Here is a 12,666-nt window from a genome sequence, read left to right as displayed (position 1 = left end):
TTTTATATTGACGATGTTATTGTCCGGTTAAAATATTATCGATTATTTAGGTTAAAAACAACCTGAGGATTGAATATAAACATCGTTTGACATGTTTCTCTGAACTTTACGGATACAATTTGGATTTTTTGTCTGCCTGTTTTGACTGCGTTTGAGTCTGTGGATTACTGAAGAAAACACGCGAACAAAACTGAGGTTTTTGGATATAAAGAGACTTTATCGAACAAAAGGAACATTTATTGAGTAAATGAATGTCTACTGAGTGCAACCATATGAAGATCATTAAAGGTAAGGGATTAATTTTATCTCTATTTCTGACTTGTGTAACTCTTCTACTTGGCTGGTTACTGTTTGTAATGATTTGTCTGCTGGGCTATGTTCTCAAATAATTGTAAGGTATGCTTTCGCCGTAAAGCATTTTTTAAATCTGACACCGTGGTTGGATTCACAAGAAGTTCATCTTTAAACCTATGTAAAATATGTTTTGTTTTCTGAATTTTTATAATGAGTATTTCTGTATTTGAATTTGACGCCCAGCAGTTTCATTGGCTGTTGAGGAGGTGGGACGCTAACGTCTCACGTAACCAAGAGAGGTTAAGCCTTGGCTCGCAGTCGGCATTCCAAATCATCCCAGATGTGTTCGATGGGGTTGCGGTCAGGACTCTGTGCAGACCAGTCAAGTTCTTCCACACTGATCTCGAGAAACAATTTCTGTATGGACCTCGCTTTGTGCACGGGGGCATTGTCATGCTAAAACAGGAAAGAGCTGCCAGAAAGTTGGAAGCACAGAATTGTCTATGTCTGTCACGTTCGTCATAATGATGAGACCAAGGCGCAGCGTGAGTAGAGTTCCACATAATTTTAATCAACTGAAACTCACCTAACAAAACAACAAACAACCAAATGAAACATGAAGCTACTGATGTGCACTAAGGCAACTATCCATAGACAAGATCCCACCACACAAACGAGGAAAATGGCTACCTAAATATGATCCCCAATCAGAGACAACGATAAACAGCTCTCTCTGATTGGGAACCATATCATGCCAACATAGACATACAAAAACCCTAGACATACAAAAACTAGAGTACCCACCCTAGTCACACCCTGACCTAACCAAAATATATAGAAAAACAGATATCTAAGGTCAGAGCGTGGCAGTACCCCCCCCCCCCCCCCCCCCCCCCCCAAAGGTGCGGACTCCCGGGCGCAAACCTGAACCTATAGGGGAGGGTCTGGGTGGGCATCTACCCTCGGTGGCTGCTCCGGTTCTGGACGCAGCCCCCCCTCCTTATGCTGATCCCTCCACTTTTGTGGAACCGGACCGTGGATCATCGCCGGAGGTTCTGGACTGCAGCTCATCGCTGAAGACTCTAGACTGCAGCTCGTCGCTAGAGGCCCCGGACTGGGGATCGTCGCTGAAGACCCCGGACTGGGGACCGTCGCTGGAGGCCCCGGACTGGGGACCGTCGCTGGAGACCCCTGATTGGGGACCCCTGACTGGGGACCGTCGCTGGAGACCCCTGACTGGGGACCGTCGCTGGAGAACCCGGACTGGGGACCGTCGCTGGAGACCCCTGACTGGGGACCGTCGCTGGAGACCCCGGACTGGGGACCGTCGCTGGAGACCCCGGACTGGGGACCGTCTCAGGAGGCTCCGGACTGTAGACCGTCTCAAGAGGCTCCGGACTGTAGACCGTCTCAGGAGGTTCCGAACTGTAGACCGTCTCAGGAGGTTCCGGACTGTAGACCGTCTCAGGAGGTTCCGGACTGTAGACCGTCTCAGGAGGTTCCGGATTGTAGACTGTCTCAGGAGGTTCCGGACTGTAGACCGTCTCAGGAGGTTCCGGACTGTAGACCGTCGTTGGAGGTTCCGGACTGTGGCCCGTCGTTGGAGGTTCCGGACTGTGGCCCGTCGTTGGAAGTTCCGGACTGTGGCCAGTCGTTGGAAGTTCCGGACTGTGGCCCGTCGTTGGAAGTTCCGGACTGTGGCCCGTCGTTGGAGGTTCCGGACTGTTAACTGTCGCCGGAAGCTATGGACTGGGAACTGTCGCCGGAAGCTCTGGACTGTGGAGGCGCACTGGAGGCCTGATGCGTGGGACCGGTACAGGTGGCACCGGGCTGATGACACGCACCTCACTACGCCTGCTCTGCAGTGCTCTCAATGCCAGCACCTCTGTCCGGAATCTTGCATCGAGCTCCTCATTCGACTCCCTGACTGGCTCCATGTGCCCCCCCCCCCCCCCCCCCCAAAAAAATGATTGGGGTTGCCTCTCGTGCTTGCTCCGTTGAACTATCTCCTCGTATCGTCGCCGGTCCGCTTTCGCTGCCTCTATCTCCGCCTTAGGACGGCGATACTCCCCGGCCTGCGTCCAGGGTCCTTTTCCATCCAGGATCTCCTCCCAAGTCCACTCCTCCTGTACACGCTGCTTGGTCCATTTTTGGTGGGATCTTCTGTCACGTTCGTCATAATGATGAGACCAAGGCGCAGCGTGAGTAGAGTCCCACATAATTTTAATCAACTGAAACTCACCTAACAAAACAACAAACAACCAAACGAAACGTGAAGCTACTGATGTGCACTAAGGCAACTATACATAGACAAGATCCCACCACACAAACGAGGAAAATGGCTACCTAAATATGATCCCCAATCAGAGACAACGATAAACAGCTGTTTTTGATTGGGAACCATATCAGGCCAACATAGACATACAAAAACCCTAGACATACAAAAACTAGAGTACCCACCCTAGTCACACTCTGACCTATCCAAAATATATAGAAAAACAGAGATATCTAAGGTCAGGGCGTGACAATGTCATTGTATGCTGTAGCATTAATATTTCCCTTCACTGGAACTAAGGGGCCTAGCCTGAACCATGACAAACAGAACCAGACCATTATTCCTCCTCCACCAAACTTTACAGTTTGCACTATGCAGTTGTGCTGGTAGCGTTATCCTGGCATTCACCAAACCCAGATTCGTCCGTCGGACTGCCAGATGGTGAAGAGTGATTCATCACTCCAGAGAATGAGTTTCCACTGATCCAGAGTCCAATGGTGGCGAGCTTTACATCACTCCAGTTGACACTTGGCATTGCGCATGGTGATCTTAGGCTTGTGTGCGGCTGTTCAGCCTCACACACTTCATGAAGCTCCCGACAAACAGTTATTGTGCTGACGGTGCTTCCAGAGGCAGTTTGGAACTTGGTAGTGAGTGTTGCAAACAAGAACTACGTTCTTCAGCACTTGGTGGCCTTGCGTGGCCTACCACTTCGCAGCTGAGCCATTGTTCCTCCTAGATGTTTCCACTTCACAATAACAGCACTTACAGTTGACCGGGGCATCTCTAGCAGGGCAGAAATTTGATGAACTGACTTGTTGGAAAGGTGTCATCCTATAACGGTGCCACGTTGAAAGTCAATAGGCTCTTCTGTAAGGCCATTCTACTGCCAATGTTTGTCTACGGAGATTGCATGGCTGTGTACTCAAATCAAATCAAACTTTATTTGTCACATGTGCCGAATACAACAAGTGTAGACTTTACCGTGAAATGCTTACTTACAGTGCCTTGCAAAGGTATTCACCCCCTTGGTGTTTTTCCTATTTTGTTGCATTACAACCTGTAATTTCAATGGATTTTTATTTGGATTTCATGTGATGGACATTGACAAAATAGTCCAAATTGGTGAAGTGAAATGAAAAAAATTACTTGTTTCAAAAATATAAAAAAATAAATAAATGGAAAAGTGGTTTGTTCGTATATATTCACCCCCTTTGCTATGAAGCCCCTAAATAAGATCTGGTGCAACCAATTACCTTCAGAAGTCACATAAATAGTTAAATAAAGTCCACATGTGTGCAATCTAAGTGTCACGTGATCTGTCACATGATCTCAGTATATATACACCTGTTCTGAAAGGCCCCAGAGTCTGCAACACCACTAAGCAAGGGGCACCACCAAGCAAGTGACACCATGAAGACCAATGAGCTCTCCAAACAAGACAGGGACAAAGTTGTGGAGAAGTACAGATCAGGGTTGGGTTATAAAAAAATATCCAAAACTTTGAACAAGAGAGGGCCGCCCACCAAAACTCACAGACCAGGCAAGGAGGGCATTAATCAGAGAGGCAACAAAGAGACCAAAGATAACCCCGAAGGAGCTGCAAAGCTCCAAAGCGGAGATTGGAGTATCTGTCCATAGGACCACTTTAAGCTGTACACTCCACAGAGCTGGGCTTTACGGAGAGTGGCCAGAAAAAGCCATTGCTTAAAGAAAAAAATTGGCAAACACATTTGGTGTTCGCCAAAAGGCATATGGAAGACTCCCCAAACATATGGAAGAAGGTACTCTGGTCAAATGAGACTAAAATTGAGCTTTCTAGCCATCAAGAAAAACAGTATGTCTGGCACAAACCCAACACCTCTCATCCCCCCGAGAACCCATCCTGCTGTGGGGATGTTTTTCATCAGTAGGGACTGGGAAACTGGTCAGAACAGAAGGAATGTTGGATTGCGCTAAATACAGGGAAATTCTTGAGGGAAACCTGTTTCAGTCTTCCAGAGATTTGAGACTGGGACAGAGATTCACCTTCCAGCGGGACAATGACCCTAAGCATACTGCTAAAGCAACACTCTAATGGTTTAAGGGGAAACATTTAAATGTATTGGAATGGCCTAGTCAAAGCCCAGACCTCAATCCAATTGAGAATCTGTGGTATGACTTAAAGATTGCTGTACACAAGCAGAACCCATCCAACTTGAAGGAGTTTGAGCAGTTTTGCCTTGAAGAATGAGCAAAAATCCCAGTGGCTAGATGTGCCAATCTTATAGAGACATACACCAAGAGACTTGCAGCTGTAATTGATGCAATAGGTGGCTCTACAAAGTATTGACTTGGGGGGGTGAATAGTTATGCACTCTGAAGTTTTCTGTTTTTTGTCTTATTTCTTGTTTCTTGTTTGTTTCACAATAAAACATATTTTGCATCTTCAAAGTGGTAGGCATGTTGCGTAAATCAAATGATACAAACACCCCAAAAATCTATTTTAATTCCAGGTTGTAAGGCAACAAAATAGGAAAAATGCCAAGTGTCACGTTCCTGACCTATTTATGTTAGTTGGTTATGTGTGTTAGTTGGTCAGGACGTGAGGTTGGGTGGGCATTCTATGTTTTCTGTTTCTGTGTTGGTTTTTGGGTTGCCTGGTATGGCTCTTAATTAGAGGCAGGTGTTTGGCGTTCCTCTAATTAAGAGTCATATTTAGGTAGGCGTTGTCACAGTGTTCGTTGTGGGTGATTGTCTTCCGTGTCTGTGTCTGTACACCACGCGGGACTGTTTACGGTTTGTTCGTTTTGTGTAGCCTATGTTTCCTATTCGTGCGTTCTTCTTGTTTTATGTAAGTTCGTCGTCTAGGTTTGTCTACACCGTTTATTGTTTTGTTAGTTTAGTCAAGTTCGTGTTTTCTTTAATAAATTATGTCATTTCACTACGCTGCGCCTTGGTTCGATCAATACTCCTCCTTTTCGGTAGAAGAGGAGGAGGACTGCCGTTACAGAATCACCCACCAAGAATCCAGAACCAAGCAGCGTAATTTGGAGCAACGGGGAAGTATACAGGACTTGTGGAGTTGGGAGCAAATATTTAACGGAGAAGGACCATGGGCTAAAGTGAATCACCGTCCATGGGAACAGCTGGAGGCAGCTCGGAGAGTGGAGGAAAAGAGAGAGAGGAACCGGAGTTATGAGGGAACGCGTCTTGCACGGAAGCCCAAAAAGCCCGTGAGTAACACCCAAAAATTTCTTGGGGGGGGGCTAAGAGGTAGTGGGCCAAGGGCAGGTAGGAGACCTGCGCCCACTTCCCAGGCTTACCGTGGAGAGCGGGAGTACGGGCAGGCGCCGTGTTACGCAGTAGAGCGCACGGTGTCTCCTGTACGAGTGCATAGCCCAGTGCGGGTTATTCCACCTCCCCGCACTGGTAGGGCTAGATTGGGTATTGAGCCAGGTGTCATGAGGCCGGCTCAACGCGTCTGGTCTCCAGTGCGTCTCCTCGGGCCGGCATACATGGCACCTGCCTTACGCATGGTTTCCCCGGTTCGCCTACATAGGCCGGTGCGGGTTATTCCACCTCCCCGCACTGGTCGGGCGACCGGGAGTATTCAACCAGGTAAGGTTGGGCAGGCTCAATGCTCAAGAGTGCCAGTACGCCTCCACGGTCCGGTATTTCCGGCGCCACCTTCCCGCCCCAGCCTAGTACCTACAGTGCCTACACTACGCACTAGGCTACCAGTGCGTCTCCTGAGCCCAGTTCCTCCTCCACGCACTCTCCCTGTAGTGCGTGTATCCAGTTCGGTGCCTCCAGTTCCGGCACCACGCACTAAGCCTCCTGTGCGTCTCCAGAGCCCTGTACACACTGTTTCTTCTCCCCCTACTAATCCTGATGTGCTTGTCCTCAGCCCGGTGTCACCAGTGCCGGTACCACGCACCAGGTATAGAGTGGGCTTTGAGAGTACAGTGTGCCCTGTCCCTGCTCCCCGCACTAGTATGAAGGTGCGTGTCCTTAGCCCGGTGCCTCCAGTTCCGGCACCACGCACCAGGTCTACAGTGCGCCTTATCCGGCCAGAGCCATCCGTCTCCCCAGCGCCATCTGAGCCATCCGTCTCACCAGCGCCATCTGAGCCATCCGTCTCCCCAGCGCCATCTGAGCCATCCGTCTCCCCAGCGCCATCTGAGCCATCCGTCTCCCCAGCGCCGTCTGAGCCATCCGTCTGCAATGAGCCTGCAAAGCCGCCCGTCTGCCATGAGCCTGCAAAGCCGCCCGTCTGCCATGAGCCTACAGAGCCGTCCGCCAGACAGGAGCCGCTAGAGCCGCCCGCCAGACAGGAGCCGCTAGAGCCGTCCGTCAGACAGGATCTGCCAGAGCCGCCAACCAGACAGGATCTGCCAGAGCCGCCAACCAGACAGGATCTGCCAGAGCCGCCAACCAGACAGGATCTGCCAGAGCCGCCAACCAGACAGGATCTGCCAGAGCCGCCAGCGAGCCATGAGCGGCCAGAGCCGTCAGAGAGCCATGAGCGTCGAGAGCCGTCAGCCTGCCATGAGCGTCGAGAGCCGTCAGCCTGCCATGAGCGTCGAGAGCCGTCAGCCAGCCATGAGCGTCGAGAGCCGTCAGCCAGCCATGAGCGTCGAGAGCCGTCAGCCAGCCATGAGCGTCGAGAGCCGTCAGCCAGCCATGAGCGTCGAGAGCCGTCAGCCAGCCATGAGCGTCGAGAGCCGTCAGCCAGCCATGAGCGTCGAGAGCCGTCAGCCAGCCATGAGCGTCGAGAGCCGTCAGCCAGCCATGAGCGTCGAGAGCCGTCAGCCAGCCATGAGCGTCGAGAGCCGTCAGCCAGCCATGAGCGTCGAGAGCCGTCAGCCTGCCATGAGCGTCCAGATTCGTCAGTCAGCCATGAGCTGCCCTTCAGCCAGAAACGGCTATATACCCAGAACTGCCCCTCAGTCCAGAGCTGTCTCTCTGTCCGGAGCTGCCTTTCAGTCCGGAGTTGCCCCTCTATCATGATCTCCCTCTCTATCTTGATCTACCTCTTTATTCTTATCTATCCCTCTGTCTGGTGCTATCCCTCTGTCTTGATCAATCTCTCTGTCCCGGTGCTGTCCCTGTCATTTATGTTACTAAGAAGATTTTGTGGGGGTAAAAGGAGGGTGGACATTCTTAGGGGGAGATGGAGGCTAGGATGGATTATGGTGGGGTGGGGACCTCGCCCGGAGCCTGAGCCACCACCGTGGTTAGATGCCCACCCAGACCCTCCCCTAGACTTTGTGCTGGTGCGCCCGGAGTTCGCACCTTATGGGGGGGGTTATGTCACGTTCCTGACCTATTTATGTTAGTTGGTTATGTGTGTTAGTTGGTCAGGACGTGAGGTTGGGTGGGCATTCTATGTTTTCTGTTTCTGTGTTGGTTTTTGGGTTGCCTGGTATGGCTCTTAATTAGAGGCAGGTGTTTGGCGTTCCTCTAATTAAGAGTCATATTTAGGTAGGCGTTGTCACAGTGTTCGTTGTGGGTGATTGTCTTCCGTGTCTGTGTCTGTACACCACGCGGGACTGTTTACGGTTTGTTCGTTTTGTGTAGCCTATGTTTCCTATTCGTGCGTTCTTCTTGTTTTATGTAAGTTCGTCGTCTAGGTTTGTCTACACCGTTTATTGTTTTGTTAGTTTAGTCAAGTTCGTGTTTTCTTTAATAAATTATGTCATTTCACTACGCTGCGCCTTGGTTCGATCAATACTCCTCCTTTTCGGTAGAAGAGGAGGAGGACTGTCGTTACACCAAGGGGGTAAATACTTTCGCAAGGCACTGTACAAGCCCTTAACCAACAGTGCAGATCAAGAAGAAGAAAATATGAAAGTAAAATAAAAATAAATAATAAAGAGAAACACAAAAATAATAACAATAACGAGGCTATATACACCGGTACTGAGTCAGTGTGCAGGGGTACAGGCTAGTTGAGGTAATCTGTACAAGTAGGTGGGGGCAAAGTGACTATGCATAGGTAACGAACAAACAGCGAGTAGCAGCAGTGTACAAGAAGGAGGTCAATTGTCCGGTGGTGATTTTTATGAATTGTTCAGCAGTCTAATGACTTGGGTGTAGAAACTGTTGAGGAGACTTTTGGTCCTAGACTTGGCTCTCCGGTACCTCTTGCCGTGCAGTAGCAGAGCAGGCATTCTATATCTTGGGTGACTGGAGTCTTTGACAATTTTATGGGCTTTCCTCTGACACCCCCTATTATATAGGTCCTGGATGGCAGGAAGCTTGGCCCCAGTGATGTACTGGGCCGTTCACACTACCCTCTGTAGCGCCTTACGGTCAGATGCCGTGCAGTTGCCATACCAGGCGGTAATGCAACCGGTCAGGATGCTCTCGATGGTGCAGCTGTAGAACATTTTGAGGATCTGGGGGCCCATGCCAAATCTTTTCAGTCTCCTGAGGGGGAAAAGGTTTTGTTGTGCCTTCTACATGACTGTCTTGGTATGTTTGGACCATGATAGTTTGTTGGTGATGTGGACACCAAAGAACTTTAACTTCTACTTCATCACAATCCCGGATCCGGGAGCATCCTCATCAGTAAAAAAGCTGACTAGCATAGCCTAGCATAGCGCCACAAGTAAATACTAGCATATAAATATCATGAAATCACAAGTCCAAGACACCAAATGAAAGATACACATCTTGTGAATCCAGCCATCATTTCCGATTTTTAAAATGTTTTACAGCGAAAACACAATATGTATTTCTATTAGCTAACCACAATAGCCAAAGACTCAACCCCATATTTTCACAATTTTTTTACCGCATAGGTAGCTATCACAAAACCGACCAAATAGAGATATAATTAGTCACTAACCAAGAAACAACTTCATCAGATGACAGTCTTATAACATGTTATACAATAAATCTATGTTTTGTTCGAAAATGTGCATATTTGAGGTATAAATCATAGTTTTACATTGCAGCTACCATAAAAAATATCACCAAAGCAGCCGGAATAATTACAGAGAGCAACGTGAAATACCCAAATACTCATCATAAAACATTTATGAAAAATACATGGTGTACAGCAAATGAAAGATACACATCTTGTGAATCCAGCCAATACTTCAGATTTTTTAAGTGTTTTACAGCGAAAACACAATATAGCATTATATTAGCTTACTACAATAGCCAAACACACAACCGCATTCATTCACCGCAAAGGTAGCGATCGCAAAAAAACAGCAAAAGATATAAAATTATTCACTAACCTTGACAAACTTCATCAGATGACAGTCCAATAACATCATGTTACACAATACATATATGTTTTGTTCGAAAATGTGCATATTTAGCGGTACAAATCGTGGTTTACAATGTGAATACGTAGTCAAAATGCACAAAATTGTCCGGAGATATTTTGGACAGTCACCTAATCTAATCAAATAACTCATCATAAACTTACTTTACTAAAAAATACATGTTGTACAGCAAATGAAAGATACACTAGTTCTTAATGCAACCGCTGTGTTAGATTTTTTAAAATAACTTTAGTACGACATACAGCTTACGTTATAGCGAGACAGCGCCCGCATTGAGGGCGGAAAATAGGACTAAACATTTTCCACAGAAATACGAAATAACATCATAAATGGTTCCTACTTTTGCTGAGCTTCCATCAGAATCTTGTACAAGGAGTCCTTTGTCCAGAATAATCGTTGTTTGGTTTTAGAATGTCCTCTTCTCCTGTCGAATTAGCAACCATAGCTAGCCATGTGGCGCAAACGTGCCCAACTTCACATGACGCAAAGGAAAGAAAATTCCAAAACTCGCAATAAACGTTCAATAAACTGATATAACTCGGTTTAAAAAAACTACTTTATGATGTTTTTATCACATCTATCAAATAAAATCAGAGCCGGAGATATCTAACGTGTATACCGAAAGCTTTTCAGAAGGCAATCTGGGGTTCCTTCTCGCGCCTTCGAAGACAATGAAATTTCCAGACACGTCATTCCAAAAGCTCTTGTTCGGTCTCAGATCAAGCTAGACACCCCATTCCACCTCTCACTGCCTGTTGACATCTAGTGGAATGCGTATGCAGTGCATGTAGATCCATAGATTTCAGGCAAATTAATAGGAAGGCCCTGGAACAGAGCCTTGATTTCAGATTTTTCACTTCCTGTCAGGAAGTTTGCTGCAAAATGAGTTCTGTTTTACTCACAGATATAATTCAAACGGTTTTAGAAACTTGAGAGTGTTTTCTATCCAATAGTAATAATACTATGCATATTGTACGAGCTAGAATAGAGTACGAGGCAGTTTAATTTGGGCACGATTTTTTACAAAGTGAAAATAGCGCCCCCCTATTGACAAAAGTTAAAGTCCCCGGCCAGTAGGAGCGCCGCTTCTGGATGAGCATTTTCTTGTTTGCTTAGGCCCTTATATACAGTTGGTTGAGAGCGGTCTTAGTGCCAGCATCGCTTTGTGGTGTTAAATAGACGGCTACGAATAATACAGATGAGAACTCTCTTGGTAGATAGTGTGGTCGACAGCTTATCTTAAGGTACTCTACCTCAGGCGAGGTGGGGGGAGAGGTGAGGGTGAGGTGGGGGGAGAGGTGGTGTGGGGAGGGGGGGAGCTTGATGTGGGGGGAGAGGTGGTGTGGGGAGGGGGATGGATGGTGAGGTGGGGGGAGAGGTGGTGTGGGGAGGGGGATGGAGGGTGAGGTGGGGGGGACAGTGTTTAACTAGGAGAGGTGGTGTGGGGAGGGGGAGGGTGAGGTGGGGGGGGACAGTGTTTAACTAGGAGAGCTGGGGAGGGGGAGTGAGGGTGAGGTGGGGGGGTGGGCGGTTCCTGAAGGACTGAGACACTGAAACATTTACCCAGTTTTCAATTATCGTCATGGTAATTATCAGGTTCTGTTAAGAGAGAGGTAATTGTAGAGACAGTTGGGATTCATGGTAATTATATCAAATTAGAGAAGACTTCCATCACATCCTTGCTCTGTGTGTGTGTGTGCGTTTATGTGTTTGTAAGTGTTGAGTGTGTGTGTGTGTGTACATATGTACGTGAGTGTGTGTGTGAGTGTGTTGTGTGGGTGTGTGAGTGTGTGGGTGTGTGATTGTGTGATTGTGTGAGTGAATGTGTGAGTCTGTGTGTGTGTGTGTGATTGTGTGAGTGTGAGCGTGTGATTATGTGAGTGAGTGAGTGTGTGAGTCTGTGTGTGTGTGTGTGTGTGTGTGTGTGTGTGTGTGTGTGTGTGTGTGTGTGTGTGTGGGTGTGTGTGTGTGTGTGTGTGTGTGTGTGGGTGTGGGTGTGGGTGTGGGTGGGTGTGTGTATTAAAGTGTTTTCAGCCCACCTTTAAAGACATCACAGTCACTGCCCCTTTAAAAGCTGTCCCAGCCGCCATGCCTTTAAAAGACTATTCTTATCTGAGGAGGGAAATGAATACATTAGTGAAATAATCCAGCTAATGACTAACGATGTTATGTGTAGAGGCTATGAGCACTGGTTTAATGGAGAAACATTTTGAATGTGTGAAAAGGGTCATTTTGATAATCATCTGAATTACACTCCAACTTGAAACTTAATTGAAACTTTTCTGTAACACACACACACACACACACACACACACACACACACACACACACACACACACACACACACACACACACACACACACACACACACACACACACACACACACACACCAACATACACACACTGGGCTCCTTTACCCTACATATTGTGATGATAGGCTCAGATACATGCTTCTTTGAGGAGACATTAATCCAATCAAATATATTTCAGAAAACACTAAGGAGAGACAAAGCAGCTGTCTCTGCTTCAATAAACTGTAAACATATTGATTAGTAACATTGCTTCCTCTACACATCTTTACCCTCAATCCCTAACTGTACTTCCTCATGCTACTAGTTGGAATTGTTCCAACTAGCTAAGAATGGCAGCTGGTCTCGCCATGCTCTTGGTCTCTGTCTGTCTCTCTGTCGCTCTGTCTGTCTATCTCTCTGTCTCTCCGTCTCTCCGTCTCTCTGTCTCTGTCTGTCTCTCTGTCTCTCTGTCTCTCTCCGTCTCTCCGTCTCTCCGTCTCTACGTCTCTACGTCTCTTTGTC

Source organism: Salvelinus namaycush, chromosome 28, assembly GCF_016432855.1.
Source record: "Salvelinus namaycush isolate Seneca chromosome 28, SaNama_1.0, whole genome shotgun sequence".
NCBI classification, from domain to species: domain Eukaryota; kingdom Metazoa; phylum Chordata; class Actinopteri; order Salmoniformes; family Salmonidae; genus Salvelinus; species Salvelinus namaycush.
The sequence above is the reverse complement of the archived record's forward strand: the minus strand, read 5'-3'. Positions refer to the sequence as shown.